Source organism: Opisthocomus hoazin, chromosome 20, assembly GCF_030867145.1.
Source record: "Opisthocomus hoazin isolate bOpiHoa1 chromosome 20, bOpiHoa1.hap1, whole genome shotgun sequence".
Classification (NCBI taxonomy): domain Eukaryota; kingdom Metazoa; phylum Chordata; class Aves; order Opisthocomiformes; family Opisthocomidae; genus Opisthocomus; species Opisthocomus hoazin.
In genome coordinates, this window is record NC_134433.1 from 17,233,412 (window position 1) to 17,252,889 (window position 19,478).

Genomic DNA, 19,478 nt, shown 5'->3' on the forward strand with positions numbered 1-19,478 from the left:
TTTAAAATGAAAACAAACCTTTTTTTCTTAAGCTGCTCTCAGAAACCTTCCAAATGAAACCCAGCTATATCCAGTACTGCAGACTGACAAAGCCTGCAGAGCCCAAAATAATAATTCCCAGAGAAACAAACCACTTCTATTAATCAGAAGAGCATGTTTACTTCACAATGCAATTATGAAAATTTAGAAGGTATTAGCTGTTTTGCCTGTGCATTTTTCATCAATAAAAAATACAAATATATTAATAAAACTCAAGTAGAGTTTGATAATTCTATTAGAGTTAGAAGTAAGAAGAGCATCCCCTTCCATTCCCCCTCCTCTCCCCTTCCCATGAAGATTTCTGCTTTCCCGTTCATGAAGGCATGCGAGACCAGGGCCCAGGAATGAGGGACGACTAAGATCATTTAATTGCTTTTAGACCATTGTGATTTACACAGAGCAGCTCCTATTTTCCAGGTTTGGGAGCACAAGGCAGCAGAGGAGAACAACAGGACAGCACCCTGGTACTGCTATGGTTACTGATACACCCTGGTAAACAGAATTAAGCTTGCATTGGCAGTGTTAGGAAAAAAAACAACAGGTTCAGAGGTGCAAGAGGTCCTGCCAGCTCCTGCCGTGGAGCAGGTCCTCAGCAACCCACAGGAGCCATAATGTCCCTGCTCTGCTCTCCCCATGCAAAGCGGTCCCCAGCAGACGGGCGCAGGCCAGGCTGGGGAGCGCTTGGCTCAGCAGGGAAGTCATGGTCCCTGCTGTACCTGCGGGCATCCAGCTGCCCATGGCACCGGGCACATGGCCTCTCCTGTCACCCAGCTCCAGCGTCCCGTTGCTGGGCATCCCCACCCTGCTTGTTAGCTCACATGAAAACACTGCCCGACCTGCTTCCCTGCGGAAGAGAGGCGCGCACAGGGGCATGAGCATCACCCGCGGAGGTTTCGGCAGAGCAGGCTGCTGCAGTGAGCGTGCGGCCCCACACGTGGCTTACCCAGCAGGAAAACCCACCGGCGTCGTGCTGGGAGAAGGCTTCGCAGCACACGCGGCCTCAGCGGGCTTCAAAGGCACTTCAGTGGTACATGGACCCTGTGACTTCACCTGTCGATAGCATGAAGTTGAAGTTTGGAAAAAAACCAAAACAAAACAGAATAACCCCAAACCAACAAACCAAGAGTGTAATATTTCCTGTTCCATAATGAAGTTTAAACTGAGGTATATGTGCAAGACACTAACACACAGAGATTATACTGTCTTGCTGGAAAACTAGTTAAACTAAAATTAACTGTCCTTCTAGCAGAGTCTGAAATTATTTTCTGTTTTGTCTTTTGCACTCTAGAGTTATTCTAGCAAGGCAACAACCCGAGATGTATGACTACTGTGTTTCTCATCTTCCCCATCCACTCCTCTCCCTTTTCCCAGGGAAAAATAAAAAAAATTAAAATCTGGCACTGAGATCCTGTAAGAACACTTAACACCGTGTGCTGTCACATCAGGAGTGGCTTCTGCGATTCACTGGGTGAGAGGGCTGACATCTCCAGAATTCACCTGGGTGCTACATAAACTCCCACAGATTGTTGCCAGCTCCAAGTTGCTGCCTCATGTTTAACGGTTCAGTTTTCCATTAACACACACATCTACAATCCTGTACAGCTATTACAAGCATGTAATTAGGATGGTGAAGACTAGAGAAGCTGCATTTGCCTGTAAGACCAAGATTTACTTTTGACTACTCTGCCTCTCATGCACAGCCGAGTCACTGCCGGAGACTCCCCATCAGCTCCTGGTTCCCCCAGGACAGCATTCCTGCCCAGGAAACAGGCCCTGAACCACAGGAGGATACCAGGGTCACTTCGCCACCCCCATGATGTAGCATGCAAGGGCAGTCAGCAGAGAAGCTCTCGCACACTTAAAACCCAAAGCTCATTTATATTTTCAGTCTTGGCATACATTAAAAAAATGACACTGATCTCCATCTTCAAAGCATACAATGCCCCAAAGCACCTCCAAGACTCTCTGAACTTCTCAGCAGTCATGTAATTCCAGGTCAATACAAAAGTCCCACAGAAAGCCATTTTTATTTTTACCTTGCAAGTGTCAGGGATCTTCAGGAGGTTTGCTGAAGTCTCAGCATGCTCCTGTCTCAGCAGCACAGGAACACTCGCCACTCTGCCATGAAACGCAGGCCGTGCAGCATCCCCAGGCTTGTTATCACTTGTTCATTTTAACTGTACAGATAAACCACACAATGAATATTAATATCTCTGCATAAGCATTGCCACTCTGAAGAACACTAATAATTACTACTAGTGAACTAATTCTATATTACTGGAGAAAGAAACAGCCAAACTCACCTTCCTCTCCAGTCAACACCCAACTGATGTCTAACCCCTACCCACTTACATACTAATTAGACATACTGCGCTGGTTGAAAAGTGGAGTTGAGCACTTTTTTCATTGTTACTAAATTAAAATTATAGTTTTCCAATTGGCAATAACAATCCTTGAATTTCAACCTTAATCAACAAGTGTGTGTGGTTTTCTGCATGTGTGTATGTGTAAAATGGAGAAAGAAATTCATTTATTAATTTGTCACAGATAAAAATTTGTAGTTTATTGCTTCATCCTTGTATTTCTGTGTTCCCAAATGAATCTTAGAACCTGCAAGACTTCTGCCACATTTGTAGAAAGCTAAAACTCTTCCTTTGAACTCTTATTTCCAAAGTTTTTCCAGGAGCACTTTGGTTATCAGATTTTCAGTGTGCATCTAACTTAAACAATGAGATTTAGTCATTTTTTCATCTCTTACTGAAGAGGATTATTTCTAGCATCCAAATAAAGCACTAGCAATCGTGGGCTGCACGTGGCAGGAGCTGATGAATCCTGCCTGAAGCCTTGGTTACCCACTGGCACCGCTTTCACTGCAGCGACAGTTGGGCAGTGCTGTCCAGCATCAGCAGCAGTCACCCCGCATTGCCCCCCTGCCACCCACCCACCCAGCCGCATCTGCCAACAGCCAGCATCCCTTCCCAGTGCGGGGTCTTAGCCTGCACGCTACCTTCTGCCACCCCAACACCTCGACTCACTAGTGATGTACTGCAGCCATTGTATAAATTAACTTCGACATTCAGTGGAAACACAGTTGTGATGCGAGCTGGCCTCCACTAAAAATTATTTACTCACCTTGGGTAAGAGACCAGAGTAATATTTTTAAGTTTGTTTCAATTTTGTTTCAGCTACAACAGATTTATCAACAGTTTTGCATTTTCTAAGACTCCAGAGTCCTTGCATTATTCAGAGACAATTCTTTCTGCAATCATTCTTTACCAGGAATAGGCAGCACACACGATTACCCTTAACGGGGGGGGAAAACCGTGTACATACAATAGCTGATGTACCAGCAGGGCCCATTATGGCCGTGCAATACTTGCAGTCACTGGAGATGCAGCCAAGTAGGCTTACCCTGTACTCATTATCTCTGTAATATCTGTGTTAGATCAAATTAAGGCAAGAGAAGAATTAGTAAATGTAATAGGGAATCACAGTCAGAGTTAATAGCCCCTGGGGAAATCTCTTTCCAAACAGCTCCTAGCAGGAGGCGAGGCTGGTGAGATAAGGGGCGAATAACCAAGGCTATCTTGGGTGAAGTGATTTTAAGGAGAGGCTTTGAGTACACTGAGATAGCTTCCTTATGGACTGGTTTCTATTCTCACATTTCTTAAGGTGAGAAGAAAGCCAGGGCCTTCTGGCAGACATGGCATGAGTTGCCTTCACCTGGCGAGTTTGGTTTCTTATCTGTGGCAGAGGAAGTCTCAATGGAGCAAAGAGAAGGAAATTACTCTTAGGAAACTGAACTAGCAGGGATTTCCTGGATCACTCATTTGTTCACTGGGCCACAGTTACTTGTCTTTTAATTCCCCTTTGCACTGTGCTGGCATTACTGTTGTGAGACGAAGAGGTGGCGTCTGCCCCAGGACGCTGAGCCAGGAGCAGCTGCGCTGCCCAGCCCATCTCAGGGACCTGCGGACGTACCGCCCGGTAACGGGGAGCAGCAGCCACGCTGCGCTGCCCGGCCCATCTCAGGGACCTGCGGACGTACCGCCCGGTAACGGGGAGCAGCGGCCACGCTGCGCTGCGCGGCCCATCTCAGGGACCTGCGGACGTACCGCCCGGTAACGGGGAGCAGCGGCCACGCTGCTGGGGTGTGCCAGTCAGCCAGACTTGAGCAGAAATGGCTTTCTGAGTCTGCAAAATAGGCAGAAAGATCACTCAGAGGGTTTTGACACATTCGCTTGTGAACTGGGGCACGCGCAGAAGCAATGCCCGAGGAGGAGCAGGGGCTCAGCCGGTCACCGTCCCAGGGACGGGAGCCCACCCCTCTGCATCACCCCTGAGAGCCACAGCCTGATGGCTTATTTACACCAAGGCAGCCTGGATCACCTCAGCTGCAAGAAGGGACCTTAAAGAGGACAGAAGCAACATTTGCAAACTTGCAGGCATCCCTTCTGTGTTTCCAGAAAAGTCAAAGGCAACTGCAGTATAAATGAAAACAAAAATCTTTGAAGCTGGAAGTAAAGGGCAAGAAGTTATTTTACCCAAAACAATGAAACTCCTCTTAAATTCAGTCCTTTCTCAGGTCTGTAAATTACAATAATTGGAGGGGAAAAAAGGTCAAAGCTATTAGATAATTTATTTCAGCGAGTAACAGCTTCTGACTTCTTGCAGCCTGGTAAAAAGTAGAAAAAACCCAGAGACCTATTTTTACATCGGGCTCCATAAGTGCAATTCCTGTGCATGTTCTCCATTAACATTTCACATCACTACAACTCTCAGCTTACCTCTCAGTGAAAAGTAACATGTTTTTGCTTTGACAGAGCAGTCAGAGCTGTTGTCCAGCAATCAGTCCAAAGCCTCCTGCGCCCTGTGAAGATGGACATGCCAGAGGGATGCTCAGTAGGTAAAATGGCAGCAACCCTTTCAAGAGGAGTCAGGAATGCCACCAGCACTGGAAAAGCAACGCAGTATCTATCATTTTACTCTTTATTGAAAATATTTTGCCTTCCTCTTCCATACAATTAAATTTACTATCGTGAATTGGCATGCAAAATTGCCCTCTTCATATACATTGTTGTTAAATTACTCTATAATTAGTACTAACATATTGTACTTATAGCATTTACTGTGCTTGATGGTTCCATCAACACAACCTTATTGTGATCTATAGCAGTAAGGATAACAATTAAAATGGTATTGCTCAATTTTAAACAGCCACTGACAAGTTCTACTCGTATGTACAAGCATCGTATCACTCATGTTTAGCCACATCCATAAACTCTCTTAATATTTCCATACAACCTTTTTACTTTGTTTTCTGTGTGGAGAGAGAGAAACAGAAAATCCTTCCCACCCCTTTGGGCAGGACTGGGAGGCAGAGGGTCCGGGCCGCGATGGGGTACCTGCATCCCACAGAGCAGAGACCGGGGGCTGGGGGGAGCACGGGAAAGCTACTGCCAATAGTTTCATCAGCGCTGGAATCCCCCCCGTGTAACTCCGTAGGATTCGAGATCCTAAGTCCTTCAGGCCCTTCTGCAGATCCCGGTGCGTTGCCCAGGAGGGTGCACTGACCATACCTGCCCGGTGGGATGAGCGGCACCCCGCACTGCTGGAGGCTCCTGCACTGATGGGGCGGCCGTGCGGGAGCAGGGAGGGCACGACGAACGGCACCCCAAACCCCAAGGGGACAGCCTTCTGCCACAGGACCCTCCACTGCTCGGCCAAGGGCAGCTACAGGGCCCTGAAACCGAGGGCGAGCATTGACTGCAGTGTTCTTGCGTCCTTAAAGGAAACACACAGACTAAGCCCTGCTGGCCACTTTGCAAGCTGAATTTGACCTCTAAGGATTTGAAGAGAGCCATTCTACTTGGTAAATCTGTCAGCATTTAAAGCCCATCCCATCATAAGCCACCATAAAATAATTGTAATATTATCATTTTCCCAAGCTATTGGAAGCAGCAGCACAGAACATGCTTGTACAGTGGTGAACAGCTGGAAAATATGAGCTTTTATTTTGTGCCTGGCCAGATTTATATGTCAGGAGAGTGGAATAAATGACAGGTTCTGATGAATGATAAAAACATGGGTTAAAGTTTGCAAAAGCATTTCTCCCTGGCATTCCTGCATTTCCAGTGAAGCTAAGGGTGGTGTTGAAACTTTGCAGAGAAAAATTGAAGCCTCCTTTGGCCAGAATGGAAACCAGGAGAGAAGCCTGAGAGGTCACTGGGAGGACCACACCATGCAACAAACAACTGGGACCAGAGCATAGGCCAGAGATGCTGAGCTCCAAGTCCTGCTAGCAGCTACCAGAGCCCAAGAGAGGTTTATCCAATAGGGTCAATCTTCAAAATAAATTATGGCCTATGCTGTCTAAAATGAGGTGCAATTTCAGATCCCTTGGCTTTTGGGTGGCCAGCTGGAGACACTGTACCAGGGATTGCTCGGTACTGCTCCATCTCTCAGTGCCCAAATTAGAAGTTAAGTACCCCCTAGGACCCAATAAAACAGAGAAGTAATTCCTCTGTTGGAATTATATCCAGCCAAGTGGACCAGTACTGCCTGTGCACCATCTTAGAGCCAAGCCAAGATTTAGCCCTTGGTTAGAAAGAATATTTATACATCTACTTCATACAAGCTGAGTGCAGAACCCACCATAAATAGGCAGCTTAACACTAAAATTACTTTTAGAAATGAAGTCTTCCATTTTTCATATGGAAAAGGAAATCCATTTGAATACTAATAGCATTCATCTTCCCCTTACAAGCAGTGTTTCAGATTTGTAGTCTGGTACAGAAGAGCAGGGTGAGGCAGGGGGTAGAAGTGACCTCAATTCTGACAGTCACATAATTTCGCAGTTCAAAAGTTATTGGAACATTTCAGAGCATAATGCCCAACAATTTGCATTCCAGATACCTTCCATACAAGCTGAAGGATTGCTAAAGGTTGCATATCTCAGCTTTAATGCTTATGCCCTTTTCTCAAATTAGCAATACAGTCAAGCTCTGATGAGATCATATCTTTGACACAGACCAAAATTATGGTAACATTCATGTGTGATCTTATCCAGTACAACTCCTATTTCCGTGGGATTAGAAAATGAAAGAAAGTCCATTAAACTATATTAAAGAAAGCGATATTCTCCCTGCAGTTATAGGAATATATTTGAGCACTACATATCACATCCTGTGAAAAGAAAGTAGAAAATGAACACTCAAAAGCAGCAACAGGATCTAAGCAATCGTGCAATACAACCCCAGCTACAATTTAGTGCTGATTATAATTCTGGGTTTCTAGACACGAGTGAAGGAAACCAGATGAGGTTTGGGAGACTGCTTCCACACGTGTAATTTAAAAGGGTGATCCAGCCTTATTTGTGAGAGGCTGGGTTTGAACAGCATATTTTGCCTATAATTTGGCAATGTCCACAGCACTGTATTTCAGTGTTGGACAGCCCTGAGGAGGGCAAAGAGCAGCAAGACAAAAGAGTGAGAGCTTCTTAAGTGTTTCAGTCTTTAGATTCGACTGAAGGACTAGGGCATACACATTTTCCTGGACATCTCTGCTAACAGGGAATATCAGGCCCTTCTTTGGAGTCTAAAAGCTAAAACCAAGTTGAGCCCTGCTATAACCCTGTTCTTCACTCTTGAAGCCTGGTCCCAGTGCACAGCATCTCGGGGGGTGTCACGCGCAGGGGCAGCCCCGGCTGCTGCCGGTGCTCAGCGCGGTAACCCCTGGGTGCCCACCCGTCCCAGCCAGGGAGCAGAGCCGATGGCAGTCGCTGAGCCGCTGCCTTCCCGGGGCAAATGCAGCTTCTGGGCACGAAGCTCAGCAGGTGGTGTAGGCTTGGGCAGGCTTTCAGCCCCAAATTATTAAGCCCAACGCCACCTGTTTAAATACTACTGGAAACCAGTACGTCTCTGCAGCATCATCCTGCACTTCAGCGAGGCTTCTCCTGACTGCCACAGCATCCTGCAGCCCTCCTGGGGGCTACTGCCATGTGCAGGGCTTAACGAAGCCACTCTTCTGCCTAACGAGGCCACGGATGTGGGGCTTGCATTGACTGAGAGGGAATGAAAGCGCACGAGGACCATGCCACTGCTGAAGCATGGTGTGTTTGTTAGTTAAACAGAGGCACTGAAGTGCAAGAAAACCAGTAGTTTTTGTTCTGTCACCTGTCCTGAGCCCAGAGGCATTTTAAGTTTCAAACATTCTGGATTAATGTACAGGAAGACAGACACAGGATCTGTGCCCTTCACAGCACAGTCACTACGCATTTTCCCCATCCCATTGATGTGGCTGCTTTCACAGCAACAGCTCAGTCCATAGGAAAATAATGGGATTCCTCAGGACTCACGGGTTCCTCCCAGCACACCTTCTGGCCAAGCAGACAGCAGAGGTCCTGGAGGCTTCCACAACTCTGTGCCACTGGTAGAGATTGGAAGCCACATACAGGCTGGTGGGAAGCCGTGGCACAGCACAACCAGCACTTGCTGCTGTTTATAGGGACCTGCCAGGGCAGCGCTCACTCGCTCAAAGCACATCCTTGCTAGCAGCTTTGACTTCTGCTTCAGAGACTAAAAACCCATGGTAAATAAAAAGCAGGATGATAACCCAGCCAGAAGACCTTCAAGAGTACATGACTGTAATCACTATAATATGCAAATAAATAAAAGTACGTAAAAATAGAGGTGACCTACCAAGCTGATCCTAGCCTGGAAAGAGAGGATACCAGACCAGACCCCACACCAAGTCTCCAGCTTTTCACAGCTCTGCAAATCAGCAGAGGTTGGCTCCTGCTGGGTTTTATAACAGCCAGGTGCTGATCAGGCCAATCATTGATCTCAAACAGGCCTGAGATCCCTTTTTAAATGGCCATGCAGCTAAAAAAAAGTGTTGTTTTTAGTCCCAGTTTCTGTAAAATAGGGCTGGTGGTTTTTTTAACTACTTCTGTGCCCGTTTTGAAGATTTGTCAACACAGAGTTGTATGAAACTCAAATGGAAGACAAGCAAATATGAACTTCTTATAAAGTGGCCCAAGATGCAGCTAGCCCTGATCAACAAGCCTAAAGCCTACTGAAGGTCTTGGAGTGCCTGCAGACAGCAGGAAAGCTCAGAAAAAAATTCTCATTTGATACTGTGGTGCAAATTTGCCCACAATTTGTGCAGGCAAATCCAGAGCACAAGCGCTTGGAGTAAATGCTGTGTAGGTTCTTCCTAAGAAAGTTTCTCTGTCATAAACTGAACACTTTGATGGCTTCCCCCAACCCAAAAACCTAGCTTCAGAATACTTTTCTGTGTCCTCTGCTGAGGAGGGTGAGCAGCCCCTGCAGAGCAGCCGAGCTTTGCTGTCGCGCCGGAGCTCGGCGTCTGCTCCCCAGGCTCCTCTGGACGTGCCCAGCCACAGTGAGTGCTGGGGAGAGAAACTGCTTGAGCAATGGAAAGCTTTCCTAAACCCCTCCCAGTGAAACCCGCTTGCCATTCAAAATTTTTGCAGTCAGACATCATGTAATTTCCCACTTCTTGTGCACAAAGCTGGGAGGCAGGCTTCCCTAATCCCCTGCATCTTCACGATCAGCCTGCTGTTTCCACACAGCCCCGCCGCACGCCAGATGATTCAGGCTGCGCATTCCCCGTGCCCGGATCTTAACCGCCATACAGTAATTGCAGGGTTGGGAATGAAAACATTACTCAGCTCACCATGACTGATGCCTCTCGACGAGTAGAGAAAATGCAAGCCAAGCACCCTCCACTTGCACGTGCAGACATGCAGATGGTTTTGATAAACAAGGTGATATTGTCTCTGAAGAGCCTCCGTGTTGGCTAAGGTTAGCTGGTGGCCAGGGGCGCTCAGAGGAATTCTGGTGGCTTAGGCAGAGCCCGTGATCAGCTTTGCTGAAAAAATATGTTCTGACATCTGCATAAGAATAGCTGGGAATGGAAAAAATGAGCAAATGTGAAACAGAACATATGAACACAAAAGGAAAGACAGCAATTATATTTCCTTATTTTAAAGCCCTTCCAAAAACTGTGGGTGAGAAATGCATGTTCTTATGCGAGCCCATGGAAAAGGAGAAGAGAAAGTTAAAAAAAGAAAACAAAGGGTTACAAAGAAAGGCAGAAAAATTTTAGAGAGGCAAAAAAAGTCACAATATCCAAGGTTTTCAGAACTCTGAGCGTGGATTAACCTTATTGCGTATGGCCAGCACAGGGTGGGGCTTGCTGTTCTTAGTCCTTTATAAACCTGAAGTGGCTTGTTTTGAGCGCCTGAGGCAAAATTCATTACCACTTCTGAAAAATCGAGGTAGTGTACACAGACACACACACATAGCATGGGCATACAAGACGATCAAAATTTCTGGAAAACCTGGGACAAAAAAATAACCCCATGCATTTTGGGGACAAAAAGAGAAAGCACCCTGTGAGGCTCCCCTCATCTACCAACATGCTCTATATGAACACCAACAGGAGAAAGAGCATCTGCTTTCCTTCCATCGGTCCATCCGGAGTTTGAACACGTCAACATATCAGGGTCCGCAAGCCTGGAGTATAGAACCTATTGTTTTATTTTAAATAGGCTTTTGCCTTGTAAAAATTTGTTATTTCCTCACATTTTTTGGCTTCGATGTGCTGGTGCCTTTCCTTGTTAATAGTCTGCACAAAGTACCTTTGTAATCACAGTCTATGTTGTCCTTTCCACCCCTCTTGGGTATATTTAATCAAAAACAAGGAAAAACAAGATCATAATGAAAATGCTGCAAATTGAAGTTGTTAGTTAGATATCAATCTCTCACTGACATGCTGATAGACGTTATTCCAAGTACTCAAGTACATGCTCAATGTCATGCATTCTCCTTTAGTATCAATTAAATATTGTCTCAGGCAGAGTGGCAAAAAGAGAACTGAACTGAAGTTAGTTAAGAGAACAGATGTTGTTATTGGTCCAAGAGGAGCTCAGCAGGAACTTGGCTTCCCAAGCAACTCATCCTTCCTTATGCCTGCGCGTCGTGTTTCCTTCCCCCATGTGCTACATGCTCTCCCCTAAAGCTGGTTTCACTGGTACTGCTCACACGCCGGGAGCTGCACAGAAGTGGGGCTCTAACTCACAAGCAGAAATGTTACTGCATGATTAAGGACCCTATGCAATTGGAAAAGTCCTGCGCTCAGACACGTGAACACCCTGAAGCATCAGTTTGGATTCGTGGCAGGGAGGGGGGCTGGCAAAAAATGGCGAGAAACAAGCCCTTGCTGAATATGACTATAAACATACGGTTGTGTATGACTGCATCTAGCCGCCTTAAGAAGCCTCTTCTTGCTGGCGCCCATAACGTGGTTCTCCCTAAATCAAGGCTCAGTGACGCCTGTTGTGCCGGAGCTCTGTGCCGTGCCGAGGGAAGGTGCTAACGACGCCGGGAGCGAGGAGCCCCGCTGCGGCCGCCCGCCCTGCGGCTGGGAGGCTGGGAAGGGCAGGGCACAGCCAAGAAAATGCCAGAGAGGTGCCTGCCCTGCTGCAGTTAGGAAATAAAGGTTAGGGTTTGATTTACGCCATTAGCAAAGAGCAGTTTCCGGAACCTCACAGCGTGCGCAGTGCCAGGTGGGTTTAGAAAGGTAGGCCTTCAGCTGCAGTAAGATTGCAGGTGGTGGAAGAGAGAACAAACCCGTAACTCAGACCTAAATATTGAATTACAGCTCCACTTGGTGCTGCCCCAGAGCCGCAGGCGGGTGCCAGCAGGCGGTTCCGCAGTGTGCGTGCGGCTGGCCCGGCGCCAGGGATGAGCCTCCCGACGCCTCGGATCCCCGGCTGGATGAGCCTCCCGACGCCTCGGATCCCCGGCTGGATGAGCCTCCCGACGCCTCGGATTCCCGGCTGGGAGGGCGCAGGGTCTGCGGGGCGGCGCGTGGAGAGGGACTCGCCAGTCCCAGGCAAACGTGCCACCGCGGCAAGCAGGGCTGTGGTCTGGGGGGCCAGCACAGCACCGACCCCCTCGGCATTCAGGGCAGTGGACTGGGTGTGAGGGGCCAGGCTCAGTGCCCCTCCCCGGGGCCCCGGGAGCGGACAGGTACACCCCACACGCCTCGGCTGCCAACCCCCATCCCCTTCATTCCCAAACGCTGGATGCCGTTAGATGCACATCTCGATGGGGCCCTGGTTCAGCAAACGCCATCAGTCAGGCACACAAACCATCCCGGCGGCCAGAGGCCAAGCCGAGCTCCTCTTGCTGGGCTGGGGACAGATTTACTCGTAGGGTGCCAGTGAGGGGAGGGCTGGGCCCCTTGTCACAAGGTGTTAAATGGGCTCGATAAAAGTGGAGCCACCAGCCCGTGTATTTGCTGTGCAAAACGTCAGCCCTCATTGATCCCTGGCTGCTCGCAAGGTTGGAGTTTTACATATTCAATTATCAGGGGAGAACATTTAAACAAAAGCTGGGAGTAAGGACAAGAAAACTGCTGACATATCAAACCCAGGCGGATCTGAAGGCCACTCACTATACATATTCCAAGATGTTTACTATGCATGCATAGAGGTAGCACTTAAATACGAAAAGTTGCACTCCTTTTAGAAAATGGCCACCAAAACCTTATAAGCTTCATTAGCTGCCTTGTTGAGAAACGGATATATACATCTTCAGTCTAGAAGACAGACCAGGTGAGAGTCATACCTAGACATTGAGAGCAATAATTTTCCTCCAATGCTTACTGTTGCAAATGTGTGCCCTTTCTTGGAAGGAGAGCAGGATAATTTAAGCCTTATTCTTTCACTGCTAGCCTACAGCAGAAATTATCAGAAATTATGTTGCCCAATATTAAGGACTGAAGATTCCTTTCTATACCAAACCCAGTGGGCAAAATGTTTTAAAAGTGTACATTTGAAAACGAGAAGAAGGGAAGACAGAAAAAAATGGGTACGCATTGCTGCAAGAAGTAACTGGAAGGGGAATCACAAACAGGCTCTTTTTTCCCCTGGACAGCCAGCCCTGAAGCAATAAAGAGGAGAAACACTTCCATTAATTTCTGCTTGGAGAGATCGATACCGCGGCACCAGCTGAACCAGTTCCTTCTCTCTGCTGATCCGTGCAGGGCTGGGCAAAGCTCCCCTCGCTGGGAAGAGCCGCACCGTGCTCCAGCCCCGTCGTGCGGCCACTGCCCTTTCCCAGAGAAGAGAGGCCGCTGCTGGCAGCACGACATGGCAGCCATCCCGTCCCCGTCGCGACGATGGCCTGCTGCGGAAGCGCCGTGCCGGTTGCGCCATGCTGCTGCCCTTCCCGCAGGCTGCTCTTCTCGCTCTCATTTACACCTGCTTCGCTTCATTCTGAGCTCACCACTTAGGAGCCTTGCTCTTCCTGGGACAGTGCGGGAATATAAAATAAATAAAAAGGCCATTAAAGTAAAGTCTAAGTAAGGAACAGCTACACTTCCATTCTGCAGCGCTGCTGTCCCGGTGGGATGGACACGCAGGAGCAGGAACTGTTCTAGCCGCTCCCCAGGAGCAGGAAGCACGTATGCCGCTGGTGTGGGAAGAAACAGGGGAGTGCGTTTCTGTAACAGGAGCCACTTTGGCCCTGGTCATGCAAAACATGACTGTTTCTTTGTCAGAACACAGAAGGAATCTCCCTGCTTGAACTCATCACCTACAGATAGCAATTTTGCTCATTCCACACAGAAAATGATATTTGTGTGCTGAAAGTGGCTCGCAGTCATTTGGCACATGAAGTTCCGTCCCACCTCAGCTGGTCGTGGAAGCCTCCCACAGCCGAGGCAGAGACACCTGCACATGTCCAGCTCTTTGTCTTGCTTCTTGCGTTAATTGGAACTGATGCAGTGGAAGTTGCAGGAGGTGAATTCATCACACTCTGTATGAAGGCTGCTGCTCAAATAGGAACTGATCTGCCTTCAAAATGTCTTGCTTTAATGTGTCTAGTGATATTTTGTTAAAGACAGACATCTGGTATTTAACGCTTTTCATCTTTCAAAAGTGAGCAAATACTTGTAATTAAATTAATTATGATAATCATGCAGGTGTCTCATGTGTGCTGTAAATTGGGTTTTGATTTCCAAGACATCGCCTCCTGAAAGGAAATAGTCTGTTCCTTTGTTCTGCACTGCTTTTGATTGGAAGGGCAGTGAATAATTAATTACGGCAATATTACAGACGTGTGAATTACGACAAGACAATGACAGGTTCTCCCTGTGGCCCCCTCCCCTGCGAACAGGCTGTGCCTCTGGGAAACCTGGGCAGGCTCGGCCGAGCCCCCGAGGCAGGCGGCTCGCTGCTCTTGGGAGAGATGAAAGAAGCAGGAATGGTTTCATCTGGAAAGTGATCTTAAATCATGCGAGAAATACCAAGCAGTTGTCAGTGCACCTTTACCTCGGGGGTGGGAACTGAAATTTCCATTTCAAAAGCATTTCCACAATTTTAAAGTAGATTCTTCCAATTAAGAACAAAACCTTACATTTTCCTTTGAATTTAAATTAGGCAAATTCAGGCCATTATTAACAGCTAAGTCTTACTGAGCAGTGGAAACCACACGGCCGTCGTTTATTGAAGCATCCCATGTACATCTGTGAAAGGAAAGGAGTAAAAACTCTCTCCAGCCACCTCTCTCAGTCCTGGTACTTTGTGGGTTTCTGCAAACAGGGCACTGCCTGTTGGTTTTTCTTTCATGAGAAATTTGTCTAAACCAGGTCAGCTGCTTCGAGGTCCCCACCAGGCAGAGTTGGATAAAGAGCGAGAGTGGATAAAATACAAAGGAACACAAACCAGGATTACGTGCAGGTATCCCCAGAAACAGGAGCAGAACAGTGAGCACTGAACCCACTTCCCTCTGGAACCAGCCCGTCCCAGTGCCTGGGAAGAGGAGGGGCATTGCACAACAGGTTTGCAATGCTGGGAGAGTTCCCAAAGCGTTTCTGCCTCCTTCTCCTAATAGAGCTGCAGCTCAAAGTTGCATCAATGGCTCAAGGAAGTGGGAGAAACATTAAAATGGACCTTCAGCTAAAAGATCTGACACAATTACTGAGCAGTGAAAGAAAATAAATGGCCTTTAATTGATGCTGGAATTGCATAGTATCCTCACATTGCTCAGTTTTAATTTCTGAATTAAGAAGTCTCTCTTAATAGTCACGGCAACTAACTGTTGCCTTCTGCTAGTCCCATAAGGTGCCCAACAGACAAATTATCACTTCTTTATTCTCCAGTAATAGCTGGACTCTTTCAAAGAAAACCTCAGTTCAGGGGAAGCTCATGAAGAAGCTTAATGGTACATTAAATTATGCTGAATTATACAGGAATTTGCATGGATTTGCATTTTAAATTTATATTAATGCCAGGTGAGTTCATTATGAATAATCTAACAATAATGACTGCTAAAGGAATAAGTAATGATCATGATATTACAACTGTGCCATAATCCTGTCTCTGCAATTTCAGTCTCTCTCCTGTTTTCTACAAAAGCAGAGAACTGGTTACTATCACTGGCAACGTGGCATTGTTCTCCTGTCACCATCCTGACTCAGGTCTAACTTTTATGAGACCTTCACGGTTTTTCTGTGAACATGTGGCTTAAAAGTCTTTGCCAGTGTCCTGGTTTTGGCTGGGATAGAGTTAATTGTCCTCCCAGTAGCTGCTGTGGTTTGGATTTAGAAGGAGGAGAATGCTGATAACATGGATGGTTTCAGTTGTTGATACAAAATCAAGGACTTTTCCAGTCTCCCACATTCTGGTGCTGAGCAGGTGGGCAGGAGCGGGCAGGGAGCACAAGCAGGCAGAGAGCCAGGCTGGCCAACGGGAATATTTCAGACCATGGGCAGCACGCGTGGTTTGTGAATGGGGGCTGGCCGGGGGGCAGGAACCTGTCATCTCTCTTTCCCAGGAGTTTGAATTCTTTCTTGTCTGGGAGTTTAAACTTTTCCATGAGCTTGGTCTTTTTTCTGGAATTTTGCAAAATCCATGATTTCCTGGTACCGCGATCACTGCTTGGGGACTGGCTGCGAATCAGTGATCGGGTGGTGAGAAAACTGTATTGTATATAGTTTGTTTTGCATATTCATTATTATCACTATTATTAACAATAGTAGTAGTAGTATTTCCTTTGTTGTCTTATTAAACTGTCTTTATCTCAACCCTTTTGTCCATTTCTCCTCCCCATCCCACTGGGAGGGAAGGGGAGGGGTGAGCGAGCGGCTGTTGAGTGCTAATTGCCAGAGGCCAGGTTAAACCAGGACAGCCAGTTAGCATCTTTCCAGGACTCAAAAGAGCTGAAAAATCACTCACGATCCTTTTTCATTGTTGATTCTGCTGTCTGTCTTTCCCCTTTCTCCCAGGGGGGTGCTAGTGGCTCGGCTAGCACGTGAGCATGGTCCTCTTGTCCCGTCTGAAGTCTTAGATCTGTCACAAGTGTCAACAAAACCAGCCAACAGATGCAGACTGATTTGGGGAACAGGGAGAGAAGAGAAGAAGGGCTTGTCTCTGCTGACCAGAAGCCTGCCCTGTGTCCTGCCATTCCTCACCGTCTCTCCCTGGTTCCAGGGAGAACTGATCCGTGTGGCCTGGAGCGAGATGCCGGCTGCTGCTAACAGCACTGGCAGCACCCGCGGCTCCTGCTGCTCCGGCTGCTGCTCCTGAGCACCTACCTGACCCAGGAGCAGACAGAGCCGGTGGCCTGCACCCAAAGCGTCTTCTTAGCACTGCCACAGAACATGGCTGAAGAGGCATGGGAGAAAGAGCTCCTGTTCGTTGTCAAAGGCTGTACGGTTTTAGAGCTCTTTCTTCCTACCCATGTCACAGTGTGTAGGATGGCGTTGACTTGATCCCTCCAAGTTTACCATCACAAGAGTGAACGGTCTTGCTCTTTGAACCTCACACAATGGGCTTGCACGAGGTGGAGAAAATAGGAAGGAAGATGACCAGCCACTGAGCATAAGAATAATTGAGGACAGTTCATTAGAAAGAGTGATTGAGGCGTAGATCAGACTAGAAACTGAGATGCGAGTTGGCTATGCAGGGAATCAAACTGGACAATCGTATTTCCTGATTCACCCTAGCCAGTTCCTCTGCTGCCGATTGTCTCTCTCAGAATGTAAACAGGTCTTCTGGCAGTAGAAGTGTGACCTAAGTCGCTGTCAATTTTTTATGACTTCACTCCTGTAAATTTAAAGGATGTGCCCTAAAATTTGCCTTAGGTAGGAACATACTTTGAAAAAATATTTGAAAAAAATCCTGTCCTCATAATCCCTGTAACAGCAATGCTGTTTCACACCTTTTGCTATATTAATTTGCTTTCTTAGTGCTGCTTTAAACCCCTTTGGCAGGAACAGCTAATAACAGCTTGGAAAAATTAATATGTATGTTAGATAGAAACATTCTATTGTTTCCATGGATACCGCTGCAAAATCCCTTCTGTGATATGTCTTCCTGCAACATGTTTAATCAGCAGCAAAAAAGCCAAATACCTGTAAAGTGGAGAATGAGCTTAACAAATCCTATTAGACCACTCAGGACATCTCTCTGGCTCCTGCAATGCCGCGTGCCTGGAGTGCGACTGCCGCGCTGCCCCTTGGTTCATTCGTGTTTCGTGTTTCCTTCATAGCATCCCAGGCTGCCTTGTCTCAGAACGCGCTCGGGGAGACTGGACTGTTCTCCTTGCTGCTGGCCCTTCGGGGTTGCCGGTGGCTGAGAGGGTTCCCAAGCTGAGGGTGCCCTGGGTCCGGCCGGCCGTGTCGGAGGGTCTCGCTGATGCTGGAGGCTGGGGAGAGGAGAAGCCTCGTGCGGTTTTCCCCCGGGTCGGTATCCACGAGGAGAGGCTGCAGTGTCTTCCTCACTCCGCAAGACCGTTAACGGTCCAAGGCAAAGGCTCTTTCTCCGACATTCCTGCTGTGACTTTTCTGTGGAAGATTTTATAAAAATTTCTAGTGGGAAAAGGAAATTTTGAATCAATTTCATCTTCTGTAGAAGAGCATTTGCCTCTTCCCCAATATCTTTTCTTGCTTTGGAAATCTTGCACTGCTGTCATTTAACCAAGAACCCACCTTAAGCTTCAGTTATCAGTGATTTAATGATGAGTCATTTAATTGTAACAGCTGTTGTTTTAATTACCGAAGGCTTTCTAATTAGACCTCCTGCACAATACTGCTGCTAAAGCAGAGGCTCCGAACCCCTCCTGACCCAGGGCAAGCTCATGGGCAGTCCGTCTGTCTGCTGCCCCAGCCAGCAGCCACCCTTCTCCTCAGTCTTTTGGGAAAAGGAACTGGAACGAGTGAAAGCGGCTGGAACCACAGATGCAACGGATCACCACATCACAAACACAGAAACATTCCTCATGCTAATAAATATTAGGTGTATTGGTTACTGGGCGTATTGGTTTGTTGGTAACAACAAATAGCTGTGCAAATCTGTCATGTGCCTATTTCACAGCTCTTATTACTGTTTTAACGGAGTTTATCTTGCAACCCCCTCTCAACTTGAGAAGTTGTTTGGAAAGCTTCTAGCAATATCAGGAAAGGATGCTCTTCTCACACCTTTTAATTAGAAAGGGGGAAAAAAAAAGGACAGTTTTAGACAGATCTGTATGCTTCCACAGCAGCCCTTACTGTGCACAGTCAGTACCACACAGTCAAGACAGTTTTTAATCCTGGGCTCCTTTCTGCGTTCCTCAGGAAACTGAGACTTTCCAACGTCCACTTGCTGGAATGAAAAGTTAACTTTTTGGAAATTCTCTCCAGAGCTGGAAATGCTGAAAAGCTGTACATCAGAAATGTTAAAGGTAGTGCCTTTCAAGGGGCACTGAAACTGTGATTTCAGAGAAGCTTTAATTTTAGTTAAAAATAAAATATCAGAAGGCAAAGAACATTTAAAATGGCAGCCAGCTGTATTTGCCAGGGACTGTCAGCCCAAGGCAGAATGTCCCCATTCAGTGGGGCAGGAGTGGTAGAGCAGAAGCACTCCTTGCTCTTGAGGAATTAAAAGACACTTGAAGGGGAGAGAAAAGGTTTTGTTGTCCTGCAATTTCAGTTAGATGTTATGCTGCCCATCTTCTTTCACAGGCTGTGGGGCTATGTGCTGTTGACAGAGCTGCCTTTTCTTTCCAGAGGGGCTGACACTCAGGGGCGATGAGAGATCAGTTCCCGCACAAAGCAAGTGCGAAGCAACACGTCGGACAGCCCTGCCCAGTGGGCACAGCACCAGCCCAGCTGGCAGGGGACTCGGCGTTGTCACCAGCTTTGCAGGGCATGATCTGTGCTGTCCCTTTGCTCTCCTGCACAGAAGATCTCTCTTCTGCTGCATCTCCCCATATTTGCAAGACACTCTGAGATTGGTGGAAAAGGAATTGTAAGAGAGAGGTATTTTTCAAGAGAAAAACTTCCTATTCAATTACAGTTGTCTCAATTAAATTATGTCCTGGAGTGAGTGCTCAGTTATTCTGACAGTGGTGAATTTCAAAATG

At 47.2% G+C, this 19,478-nt stretch overlaps 1 long non-coding RNA gene across 1 annotated transcript; it reads right to left on the reverse strand.

Annotated features, from left to right (window-relative positions):
- Positions 1 to 332: 332 nt before the first annotated feature.
- On the reverse strand, positions 333 to 17,939 carry LOC142363758 (uncharacterized). Its single transcript, XR_012765931.1, has 5 exons — positions 17,488 to 17,939; positions 9,739 to 9,969; positions 4,827 to 4,909; positions 2,076 to 2,216; positions 333 to 1,089 (listed from the first exon to the last, which is right to left on the reverse strand). It is a non-coding gene; the product is annotated as an uncharacterized LOC142363758 (long non-coding RNA).
- Positions 17,940 to 19,478: the final 1,539 nt, after the last annotated feature.